The sequence below is a fragment of the Cibotium barometz genome, chromosome 37, assembly GCF_041138505.1.
Source record: "Cibotium barometz isolate CiBa-2024 chromosome 37, ASM4113850v1, whole genome shotgun sequence".
Classification (NCBI taxonomy): domain Eukaryota; kingdom Viridiplantae; phylum Streptophyta; class Polypodiopsida; order Cyatheales; family Cibotiaceae; genus Cibotium; species Cibotium barometz.
This window is the reverse complement of record NC_141082.1, coordinates 49,966,591-49,980,721: the sequence shown is the minus strand read 5'-3', so window position 1 is coordinate 49,980,721 and position 14,131 is coordinate 49,966,591.

Below are 14,131 nucleotides of genomic sequence, written 5' to 3'. Positions count from 1 at the left end.
ATCATTGCCTTCTTCAAAGTGGCGGGTTCATGAGACTTGACATCACCACCAATAGGAGCTTTCAAGCCCCTTATATACTTGACAACAAGATAATGCTCATCAAAGTCGTCCAAGTATAATAGAAGCTTTAGAAACTTATGAGAATATTCCTTCACGGTAGTGATTTGCTCTAGCTTGTCCCATTCCACAATGTGATTGTCCCTTTGCATGCGAGAAATAAACTCTTCTGCCATGTCATTCTTGAATTCTTCCCAAGTAGTGATGACATAACCATGAGATTGCTTCCTCCTCCACCAAGTGTGAGCAAAACCTTCAAGATGAAGTGAGGCGAAGTAGACTTTGGCAATCTCGCTCCTTGGGCTGATTTCGAAGTAGAGATCCATCTTGTTTGCCCACTCTTCAAAGTCTTTGATAGAATTTGATTCTCCTTTGAACTTATTAAATATGATTTTGTCCTTCACAGCATTGTCAAAATCACCATGCATTCTTGAACCCCTCTGCTGTGCTCTTGGATCATCAAATCCTCTTCCTTCACCCAAGTGTCTATGCATTTGCTCATCTTCCAATTGCCAATCACCTGCATCTTTAAATCCCTTCTGTTCATACCCTCTTCTTGCATCTTGCATAAAGGATGAAGTTCTTGGAATACTGGCATTGTATCTCTCATAAGAAGCATCACCCATAGGTCTCTTGCCCTTGTCCATGTAAGAAGAATGTGGCATCATTTGAGGTGGCATCATTTGTCTTACTTTGTTCTCTTCTGGCATAGAAGGCTTTCCATCATGTTTGGCATCATAATGTACACCATCCATTGCATTCATATCGGCTTCTTGGTTGAGCTTGAGAGGAGCCAATGCACTAATGGCTTTCTCCAAGTCTTTTAACCCTCTTTGCATCACGTCATCCAGGTAGTGGTGTCGCTTGTCGAACCGTTCCATGAGGTGTTCACCAAATTGTTGTTGCCGATTTGTTTGGTTATTTTCAATCCTTTGAAACATACTCTCCATAGCCATTAACATCATGTCCACTGTTAGCGGAGTAGTTCCCAAAGATTGAGGCATTTCCACTGGCTGAGATTCATTTGGAGATGGTGCTTTTATGGTTGAACTTTCTTCATTCCTCGTTGATGAACTCGTTGCCATCATTGCTTCCGGTTGTCTTTGATCATTTTCATTCCGGGCTCCCTTGTTTTGACCTCCTCTAGTCATTTCCATGCGCGTAATTGATCCCTCCTTGTAAAGACCACTTACTTGATTTTTTTTTCTCTATTCAAATGATATCCGATTTGGGTGATCTTTATATCGATGCGAAGCTCTTGACGAGACGAATAAGAATCCCCAAAAACAGATTTGAAAAAGTCAACAGCCTTTGACCAGTCAATTGTACCGACTGAAAGTCAACTCTTGATGTTAACCGCTCAATTCTTATCCGATTTGGGTGATCTTTATATCGATGCGAAGCTCTTGATGAGACGAGTAAGGATCCCCGAAAATAGATTTGAAAAAGTCAACAGCCTTTGACCACTCAACTATTCTAGCTGAAAGTCAACTCTTAACTTTAACCGCTCAATACTACTCCGATTTGAGTGATCTTTAGCTTGTTTGAAAGAGGTTTTCGGGTAGATTGAAGAGCTTTCAGGACAGATTTGAAAAGCTTTTGAAAAACCCTAGAAATTCAAGGATTTGTCTTGGCTGCAAGTAGGCAAATTTTGCAAAAATTTTGCCATGGTCTCCCCTCTTTTTGCACCAAATCTCAATCAAATCAAAGCATCTCAATCAACTATTAAAATCCTTATGCATTTGACCACTGTAAGCAGATCAATCCTCAATCATTTTTCCATCTGAGCATGTGACCTTATGGCATCAATTTTGTCCTTTTGCATAAGAAGTCGATGTAGAGGATTTGCTTGTTTGCTCAAGTCGAATGAAGTGGTCGATGAAGCGCGTCGATGCTTGCCGATCTCCCGGCCAAGCACTTCTCACCCCTTCACCAAAGGTGAAGGTTGAGGCCATTTCTTTACCACCAAGTACCTAATCCTCTTCCTTACCGCGTTACCTGGCACTAACCGCAAGGAAGATTCAAGACATTCTCCCCTTGGCCTCTCCTCCAAATGCCAAGGTACCCTTACTTCATTCTAGATTCTAGGAATAAAATCGTGAGTTACAAGCTCAAATGAATGAGTAGAGTTGACTTACAATTGATTTATAGCATGACTCATGCTCATTCATATCATAATACATGGTTCATAGTGCTTCCTTCATCACATCCACTCATGGCAATGTCAATACATTTCCACATACATCAACAACATCCAAGTGTCACGGAGCGGTGATCTTAGGTCGTGTTCTGGGCGCGAGTTCTTGCTCGGGACTAGAAAATCCAGTACAAAAGTGAAAACAGAGAGCACTTGCTGAATCCTGCACCTCAAGACCTATAGCTCTTCTTGAAGAGGACGACGAGCTGGTCGTTTTGAGTACTAGAACTCCAAAAACGGAGTTCGTATGAGAGAGTTATGACCAAAAACGTGCAACCGGCAATGGAAAACGGTGTCACCAAAAAGTGGGCTTCCAACCCAAAACATTTTATTCAATCCCCCAAATATGCCAATATGCAAGGCATAGCATTGAATGGCTATGTGTAGCATTCAAGCATTCATAATGCATAAAGAGCAGCATGAATGGCCATGATTAAAGTCCAATTTCTAAAAATTAGGGTTTTATGTGTAATAAAACCCTAATTCACTCCATAGCTTGAAAGAATGCTTCAAAATTGTAAGGAAGTGATGGAGCAACTCACCAATGTCACCCGAGAAGCCTTAATGCTTGAATTTGTTGAAGGAGATGAAGATTAGGGTCACTTTGGTGAAAAACGTGGACAGCTTTGGTAGTGATTTTCAGCCACATTGGGAGCCCCATTGCTCATGGAAAATAGGTGAAATACTTCATAAAACATTGCTAGATACATGAGAGACTCAATGCCCTTTGCTCATGTTGAGATTCCATGGCTAGGGTTTGCAAGAAAGCTCCCAAACAAAAAAACATTTTTGATTAACAACTGCTAATCAAGATTAGAAATTTTCCCCAATTTGGTCCACTCATTAAAAAAAAAATAGGTCCATGTGCTCAGATTTGAACCACAAACTCTACCTTAGCCATATCCCCTTCCCCCATGAATCAAATGAAGCAGAAATTTCACGAAGTGAGAAGAAGAAAAGAAAAATTAAAAATCATGGATCAAAAGCCAGGCTCTGATACCAATGAAAGAAAGTAACAGGGGTGGGTTAGTCCCTCACCAAGGGAGTGGCTCATGAAGGAGTCACCACTTAGCATCTCACGGGAGAAGCTCACCATTGATTCTTGGAACAGATAACATTATCATGAATGACCCATAATCCCATTTACATTGGTATTTATACTCCACCCAAGAGTTCACACCTACTTACTAGTTGTCCATGGCCTTGGGCCCATAATGCTTTCTTACATTTGATTTTATGCATAAAAAGATGCAAAAAGAAATTATTTTTATTCCAAAAGAGTTATTCTTATTAATTTTTATTTTATGCACAAATAGATGCATAAAGAAATTTATTTGTATTCCAACAGAGTTTATCTTATCAATTTTGATTTCATGATTAAATAGATGCAAAAAGAAATTTATTTTTATTTCAAAAGAGTTATTCTCATAAATTTTAATTTTATGCATACAAAGATGCATAAAGAATTTTTTTTAATTCCAAAAGAGTTATTCTCATCAATTTTGATTTTATGCATAGAAAAATGCATAAAGAAATTTATTTTTATTCCAAAAGAGTTATTCTCATCAATTTCGATTTTATGCATATAAGATGCATAAAGAATTAGTTTTTATTCCAAAAGAGTTATTCTCATCAATTTCGATTTTATGCAAAAATAGATGCATAAAGAATAAATTTTTTTCCAAAAGAGTTATTCTCATCAATTTTGATTTTATGCATAGAAAGATACATAAAGAAATTTATTTTTATTCCAAAAGAGTTATTCTCATTTATTTTGATTTTTATGCATAGAAAGATGCATAAAGAAATTTATTTTTATTCCAAAAGAGTTATTCTCATCAATTTTGATTTTATGCATATAAGATGCATAAATAATTAATTTTTATTCCAAAAGAATTATCCTCATCACTTTTGATTTTATGCAAAAATAAATGCATAAAGAATTAATTTTTTTTCCAAAAGAGTTATCTTCATCACGTTTGATTTTATGCATAGAAAGATACATAAAAAAAGTTATTTTTATTCCAAAAGAGTTATTCTCATTTATTTTGATTTTATGCATAGAAAGATGCATAAAGAAATTTATTTTTATTTCAAAAGAGTTATTCTCATCAATTTTAATTTTATGCATAAATAGATGCATAAAGAATTAATTTTATTTCCAAAAGAGTTATTCTCATCAATTTTGATTTTATGCATAAATAGATGCAAAAAGAAATATTTTTATTCCAAAAGAGTTATTCTTATCAATTTTTATTTTTATTCCAACAAAGTTTATCTTATCAATTTTGATTTCATGCTTAAATAGATGCATAAAGAAATTTATTTTTATTCCAAAAGAGTTATTCTCATCAATTTTGATTTTATGCATAGTAAGATGCATAAAGAAATTTAATTTTATTTCAAAAGAGTTATTCTCATCAATTTTGTTTTTTTTGCATAGGAAGATGCATAAAATTTTTTTTTTTCAAAAGAGTTACTTTCATTAATTTTTATTTTATACATAAATAGATGCATAAAGAAATTATTTTTATTCCAAAAGAGTCATTCTTATCAATTTTGATCTTATGCATAAAAAGATGCATAAAGAATTTATTTTTATTCCAAAAGAGGTATTCTCATCAATTTTGGTTTTATGCATAGAAAGATGCATAAAGAAATTTATTTTTATTCCAAAAGAGTTATTCTCATCAATTTTGATTTTATGGATATAAGATGCATAAAAAAAAATTATTTTATTTCAAAAGAGTTATTCTTATCATTTTTTATTTTATGCACAAATAGATGCATAAAGAATTGTTTTTATTTCAAAAGAGTTATTTTCATAAATTTTGATTTTATGAAAAATTCTTTTATGCATAGAAATTAATAATGATGAAAGTAACACTTTTATAATAATAAAAAATTATTTTATGCATCCTGTTATGCATGAGAATCAATAATGATGAAAGTAAAACTTTTATAATAAAAATTTTCTTTTATGCATCCTTTTATGTATAAAAATCATTAATGATGAAAGTAACACTTTTATAATTTAAAAAAAATATTTTTGCATAAAAATCAATAATGATGAAAGTAACACTTTTATATAAGAAATTTCTTTTATGCATCCTTTTATGCATAAAAATCAATTGCAAGAAAGTAACAGGGGTGGGTTAGTCCCTCACCAAGGGAGTGGCTCATGAAGGAGTCACCACTTAGCATCTCACGGGAGAAGCTCACCATTGATTCTTGGAACAAATAACATTATCATGAATGAGCCATAATCCCATTTACATTGGTATTTATACTCCACCCAAGAGTTCACACCTACTTACTAGTTGTCCATGGCCTTGGGCCCATAATGCTTTCTTACAAACCATCCCTTCCCCAATGGTTTCGTCCTCGAAACCTCAAATGAATACCCCAAATTCGGAGAAGAATGTTCCATGTGGCTGAATTTACACCAACCCATATTGCTCTATCAATGCTTCATATCCCTCCAATGCTGAAATAGGTTGCCATGAAGCTTCTTCCTTAGGTAAACCCTTCCATTGAACAAGATATTCCACCAAGGTACGAGTGCGAAGTACCTTTTTCCTTGTACCCAAGATAGCTTCTGGAATGTATTCAATCATTCCCTCTTCATTCATTGGAGGTAACTCATCAACCATTTGATCGATCATACCCACATATCCTTTCAAGTGAGAGACATGAAACACATCATGAATCTTTGTTGTAGATGGAAGTAAGAGTTGATATGCAACCTCCCCAACTCTTCGTATCACTTGATAAGGACCATAATAGCGATGAGCTAGTTTGGTGTTTGTGCTTCCCTTCAAAGACGCATATCTTGACTTTGGTATTCTCAAAAGAACCCAATCTCCTAGTTTGAATTCCAATGGTCTTCGATGAACATTGGCATATTGTCTCATTTTCTCTTGTGCAACCTTCAAATTACTTTTGCATTGTTGCAACAAAGCTTGCATCCTTTCAGCTTCCTCCTTGGCATTATGGTTAGAAGTCTCATATGTACCCACCAACATAGGCAAATTGACCTTGTAACCATATAAAGCCTCAAAGGGTGACATGCCAATGCTCACATGATATGTTGAGTTGTAAGCAAACTCAGCCAAAGGTAACCAATCATCCCATGTTCTTTGAGTATCATGACAATAGTGGCGTAGATATGTTTCCACCCATTTGTTTACTCTTTCTGTTTGACCATCGGTTTCGGGATGATAGGCGGTGCTTGGAGTAAGCTTGGTTCCCATATATTCAAACAATGTTCTCCAAAAGGTGCTCATGAATTTGACATCGCGATCACTCACAATTTGTGACGGCATACCATGCAACTTGAAAACCCCATCAACAAATTGCTTGGCAACATTTTGGGCTGAATATGTGACCTTGGAAGGAATGAAATGGGCCACTTTGGTCAATCTATCCACCACAACATACAAGCTGTCCCACCCTTTCTTTGTGCGCGGAAGGTTAGTAATGAAATCCATTGATATATGACTCCATTTGCCTTCGGGAATGGGCAATGGCTGAAGCAAACCTCCCGGTTTATGTGTAGGATCCTTGTTCAATTGACATGACCGACACCCACTTACATAAGCATGAATGCTCTTCCACATCCCCTTCCAAAAGAAACTTTTCCTTATTGCATCAAAGGTTTTGTAGACACCCAAATGACCAGCCATAGGAGTACAATGCATCTCTTCCATGATCTTCTTGATAAATGATGAAGTAGGAACCAAGTAGACTTTTCCTTTGTAGTAGAGGAGACCATTTTTCAGCTCATAATGGGGTAACTCTTCACATACACCTTGCTGTAATTTCTGCACTATTTGTGAGGTTTCTTCATCAAACAAGTACTCTTCTTGTATCTCCATGATCCAATCTTTATGCACCTCAGAAATAGCATACAATGAGCAGGCCCACATATGAGACAAGGAATCGGCAACCACATTTTCTTTGCCCTTTGTGTACGTGATTTCAAAATCATAGTTTTGTAGTGTTGCTACCCACCTTCTTTGCTTAGGAGACAAATTGGGTTGTGTGAGGAAATACTTCAGCACCCTATGATCACTTCTCACATAAAAATGACTCCCATATAAGTAATGGTGCCATTTCTTGATAGCATGGAGTATAGCAATCATCTCTTGCTCATACACATGGAGTTCTCTTTCTTTGTCATTCAGCTTTCTACTTTCATAAGCAATGACTCCATGGTCTTGGTAAAGTACCGCACCAATCCCTCTTCCACTTGCATCCGCCCTTATTGTGAAAGGTTTGGTGAAGTCTGGACATACCAAAATAGGTGCTGATGTGAGCATCTTCTTCATATCTTCAAAGCTTTTGTTGGCAATGGCATCCCAAAAGAAGGTTTCCTTCTTCAATTTATCCGTCATATTGGGGCTGCAATTTCTGCATAGTGGGCAATAAAGCGCCTATAGAATGAAGATAACCCCAAAAATCCCCTCAATTGAGTAGTGTTTGAAGGAACCGGCCAATTCCTAATACATTCCACTTTCTTTGGATCCACACAAATGCCATCCTTGCTCACAATGTGACCCAAATATTCCACCTCATGTGCCATGAAGGTACATTTTGTCTCCTTAACATACAACTTGTTTTGCCTCAAGACCTCCAAAACCTCTTTCACATGCTTCAAATGCACTTCCTCATCTTTGCTATAGATAAGTATGTCGTCGAAAAAGACCAATACAAACTTGTAGAGGAAAGGTTGAAGCACTTTGTTCATCAATGCTTGAAAAGTTGCCGGTGCATTGCATAATCCAAACGGCATAACCATGAATTGGTAAAGACCCCTTTCTGTACGAAATGCTGTTTTGAACTCATCACCACTTTTCATCCTTATTTGATGGTATCCGGAACGTAAATCAATCTTTGAAAAGCATGTGGCACCCTTCAACTCATCCAAAAGATCATCCACCCTTGGTATTGGAAATCAATTTTTGATGGTGATCTTATTCAAATCACGGTAATCAATGCACATGCGAAAAGTACCATCCTTTTTCTTCACAAGTAGCACCGGAGAAGCAAAAGGAGATTGACTTGGTTCAACCCATCCCATGTCAATGAGTTCTTTGACTTGCTTTGCCACCTCTTCCTTTTCAACCTTTGACAAACGATAGGGAGGCTTGTTGATTGGTTTGGCATTTGGTTCCAAATCAATAGCATGATCAACACTCCTCTTTGGCGGCATTGATTTTGGCATGGTAAACACATCTTCATAATCCTTGAGTAGCTTAACCATGTCCACATTTTCGATGCAATCCTTTTTGCTATTATCTTCCTCTTTGCAAAGCTGTAGTACATAAACATAGCCCTCTTTCTTGAACTCTTTCTTCATTTGAGTAGCATTGATCATGATGAGCTTGGACCCTTGCATTCCATTCAATGTAATAACCCTTCCATGATGCACAAAACTCATGAAACTTTTCTGTAAGTTCATGGTAAAAGAGTTCAAAGTGGACAGCCAATCACATCCAAGTACTATGTCAATTGGTCCCAACTCAATCACCAAAAGATCAACTTTGCAAGAGTAGTTCTTGGACAACTCCAATTCTGTACTTTGACACTTCATATTGCAACTCATTGAATCACCATTGGCCACTTGCACCATGTGCTTGTTTGGTAAAGAAGTTGGTTGCATTTTGAGAGTGTTCAAAGACCTTTTATTGACAAAACTATGCGTGCTTCCAGTATCAATGAGTGCATATGTTGTTCTCCCATTCACCTTGATCTTCAATCTCAATGTGTTGGCACCCTTACTTCCCGCATAAGCATCATGAGAGATTGTACACAAGGTAGTATGTGCACTATTGTCTTCATCCCACACGCATAGAGGCATCCCATCATCCATTTTGTCATGAGCAAACTTTAGTTTCCCACCCGGATCAAAAGGAAACTTGGGATTTTCTTCATCAAAACCATCATCATGAGAACCTCCACCCTCATGAGGATCTCCCCATCCTAAGGCATCATTGCATTCAAGGAATTCCTCCTCCTCATGATTAGCATTGTCCTCAGTGATAATGTAGCTTATGGACATATCCTTGGATTTGCATACTTTGAAGTGATCCTTGTTCCATTTTTCTCCACATTTGAAACATAGACCTTTGAGCCTCATTTCATGCAAACGGTCCTCCTTGATAACCTTGCTTTTTGAACCCCCATTTGCTGGCTTGGACTCATTGTATGTAGCTTTGTTGGACATAAATGGTGGTTTAAATGGAAGTCTATTAGACCCTCTACCATACACGGTAGGAAACCTTGGAAGGTTAGGCCTTGCATTTGCATTTGCATGAGAACTCAAATCCGTTCTTGTAACCACTTCTCCCTTGGTGTTGCCTTTGTTAGCCCACTTTGACATATATTTTTCCTCATGAATTTCTGCAAGCATCATTGCTTTCTTCAAAGTTGCGGGCTCTTGAGCTTTGACATCACCACCAATAGGAGTCTTCAAACCCCTTATATACTTGACGACTAGATAATGCTCATCAAAATCATCCAAGTATAATAGAAGTTTTAGAAACTTTTGAGAATAGGCCTTCACCGTTGTGACTTGTTCAATCTTGTCCCATTCTACAATGTGGTTATCCCTTTGCATTCGAGAAGTAAACTCCTCTGCCATGTCATTCTTGAATGATTCCCAAGTAGAAATAACATAACCATGTGATTGCTTCCTTCTCCACCAAGTATGAGCAAAGCCTTCCAAATGCAATGAAGCAAAGTAAACCTTTGACATTTCACTTCTCGGGCTGATCTCGAAGTAGAGGTCCATTTTGTTTGCCCATTCTTCAAAGTCTTCGATAGAGTTTGACTCTCCCTTGAACTTTGTGAATGTGATTTTGTCCTTCACGGTCTTATCCATGTCATTCTGCATTCTTGGCCCTCTTTGCCGTGTTCTAGGATCATCAAATCCTCTTCCTTCACCCAAGTGTCTTTGCATTTGCTCATCTTCCCAATCCCAATCACATGCATCCTTTAGCCCTCTGTGCTCATAACTTCTTCTGGCATCCTGCATAAAGGACGTAGCTTTTGGAACATTGGCATTTGGCTTCTCATGATAAGCATCACCCATAGGCCTTTTTCCTTTATCCACTTGAGAAGAGTGTGACATCATCTGTCTCCCATGGTTTACCTCATGCATAGGCGGCAATCTTTCATGTCAGAACTCATGGTGTGCACTATCCATTACATTGTCATCCACTTCTTGATTAGACTTGGAAGAAGCCAACCCACTGATAGCATTACCCAAGTCTCTAATCCCGTCTGCATCATATCACCAAGATAGTGTTGGCGCTTGTCAAAGCGTTCCATGAGTTGCTCACCAAACTGTTGTTGCCGACTAGCTAGGTTACCTTCAACCCGTTGGAACATACTCTCCATGGCTTTAAGCATCATGTCCATTGTGACCGGAGTAGTCCCCACCATGGGTTGAGAAGTCTCCAATGGCTGTGAATCACTAGTGTCATTTGTAGTCGAATTCTCCCCAACTCTTGTAGAAGATCCACTAGCCATGAATGGTTCGGGTTGCTTAGCATCTTGCTCACTCCGAACTCCTTTGTTTTGTCCCCCTCTAGTCATTTCCATGCATGGAATTTGGTCCCACTTGCAAACTAGCTCACTGTTTTGCTCCAAAATGTGACCAAATCACCAAATTTGCCAAAATTCTTTGGAGACAAGTCCGATTTTGCTTCTCTTTAGCTCGATAGATCCGTAATGATAAGATCTTGGAGCTGAATGCCTGGGGCTAGAAAAATCTGGTGTGCTAGTACTCTCTGTTTTAGGGTTTGCGATTGAGGCCCAACTTTTAGTTCACTATCCAAACGATATCGGATTTTGATGATCTTTATATCGTTGGAAAGCTCTCGATGAGACTATTAAGGATCCCCAAAAACAGATTTGAAAAAGTCAACTGCCTTTGACCAGTCAACTGTCCCGGCTGAAAGTCAAACTTTGACTTTGACCGCTCCAAACTTCTCCGATTTCAGAGATCTTCGGCTTGTTAGAAAGCTCTTGATGTGTAGATTAAGAATCATCAAGGATAGATTTGGAATAATCTCTGTAAACCCTAAAATTTAGGGTTCTGCCCTGATTGCAACTAGGCAAGTTTTTGCAAAAATTTTGCCATAACTTCCCCGCTTTTGCTTGCAAATCTCAATCTACCCATGCATTCATCATTAACCACTTGACCATTGCAAGGCATCAATCCACAAAGCATTTTGACCATTGCAAGGCATCAACCACAAAGCATTTTTGCATGCAAATCCATATGGCATCACCCCTTTGTCATGATGCAACTTGAGTCGATGTAGAGGTTTGTTGCTTTGCTTTGCTTTGCTTTGGCTCAAGTATGACTTTGATGTCGATGAAGCGCGTTGATGCTTGCCAATCTCCCGGCCAAGCACTTCTCACCCCTTCACCAAGTTTTCCTCCAAGGTGAAGGTTGAGGCCATGTCTTCACCACCAATGTACCTAATCCTCCACCGTACCGCTTTCCCAAGGCAATCACGGCACGGTAGATTCAAAACATTCTCCCCTTGGCCTCTCCACCCATTGCCAAGGTACCCTCACACATTGCTAGTTCACTAGAATTTGATGTGAGTGAAAGCAATCGTGAGGTGTATGTAACTTGAATCTCAAAATGAAATGAATGTCATGGATGAGATCACTTACATGTGTAAGCATGACTCATGCTTTTATCATTTTACATATCATAATGGCCTCATCACCATGCTCTTTTATAGCTCCATTACAATTCCATCATCAACAACATCCAACAACACATCCAACAACACATTGCCACTTGTGAAATATGATTTCAATCCCCCAAAATTGATCCAAGAGCTATGCTTCCTTATGCCAAAATGCAAATCATAGCATTGAATGGCTATGTAGATGATTCAAGGCATCATATGGCATGAAGACAAGCATGAATGGCTCCCAAAAGCATTGTGTAAGCTTGATACTTCCATGAATGGCATGCCAAATGAACCAAAATGAAGAGAATCTCCAAAAATATGATCCATTGTTTGGCCAAGGCTCATGTGGAAGCAATCCTTTGCACAAATGCAAGCACTAATGCATAGACAAGCATCATTGGCATGTAAACCATCAAGCCAAATGCTTCATTTCTGAAATTTAGGGTTTCTGAGTGTAATCAACCCCAATCAACTCCCAAAGCACCACAAATGCTTCAAAATAGCAAGGAATTGATGGAAGCACTCACCAATGGCATCCCATGAGCTTCAATGGCTGAAAATTGTTGAAGAATGCTTCACTTTGATGAAAAACGTGGCCACTTGAGCACTGATTTGCAGCCATGAGGAAGGTCACATTTGCTCATGAAAGGGACATGAAAAGGTTGCCAAAACATGAGGAAAGCTTAGCTTATGCTCCATGGAAGGGTAGGCAAGCAAGCCATCTCCATTTTCAGCATGAAAACGGCACAGTTTCGCCGTTAGGCTGCGCCTGAAAATCGCGAAAATCGCCACGTTTTGAAGCAAAACAATCATATGAAGTGCTCATACCTTGCTTATGACTCATTTGCTTGAGGTTTGGTTGAGGTTTCCATGGCTAGGGTTGCAGGAAATCTCCACAGTAGCAAAAACGTTTTTGGCTTAAGATTCCTAATCACGATTAGCCATTTCCCCCAAATTTGGTCCAAACTTTTCAAAAAATTTGGTCCAGAAACCTATTTCCATGGCCATTTCCCCCCATTTTTGGCCATTTTCTTCCATTTTCTCCATGAAACCTTAGAAATGAATTTTCAGAAATTGAAGAGAAGAAAGAAAAAAAAATTACTCACATCATGGATCTAAGCAAGGCTCTGATACCAATGCAAGAAAGTAACAGGGGTGGGTTAGTCCCTCACCAAGGGAGTGGCTCATGAAGGAGTCACCACTTAGCATCTCACGGGAGAAGCTCACCATTGATTCTTGGAACAAATAACATTATCATGAATGAGCCATAATCCCATTTACATTGGTATTTATACTCCACCCAAGAGTTCACACCTACTTACTAGTTGTCCATGGCCTTGGGCCCATAATGCTTTCTTACATCAATAATGATGAAAGTAACACTTTTATAATTAAAAAAATTATTTTATGCATAAAAATTAATAATGATGAAAGTAACACTTTTATAATAAAAAATTTCTTTTATGCATCCTTTTATGCATAAAAGTCAATGATGAAAGTAACACTTTTATAATGAAAAAGATTTTCTTTTATTAATACAAATCAATACTTTTATAATAAAAAAATTTCTTTTATGCATAAAAATAAATAATGATAAAAGTAACACTTTTATAATAAAAAAATTTCTTTTATATATCCTTTTATGCATAAAAATCAATAATGATGAAAGTAACACTTTTATAATAAACAAATTTCTTTTATGCATCCTTTTATGCATAAAAATCAATAATGATGAAAGTAACACTTTTAAAAATAAATTTTCTTATGCATAGAACTTAATTCTATTGAAAAGCATTCCTTTTTAATAATAAAAAGTTATCAATATGCATCTTTTTATGCATAGAACTTAATTCTATTGAAAATTACTCTTTTATAATAATAAAAAATTATCAATATGCATCTTTTTATGCATAGAACTTAGTTCTATTGAAAATCACTCTTTTATAGAAATATAATCAATATGCATCTTTCTATGCATGAAAATGACACTTTTAGAATATAGAAACGATAGGGATTACTGTTTTAGAATAATAAAAGATAATACTTATTTCACCAATTTTTTAAAAATTTTTGCCATAACCTCCTTTGTATGGCTGACCATTTTTCAAATTTTCCTTCTTTATTTTACTTAAAAATTAACCTCAATTGATTCTAAGCA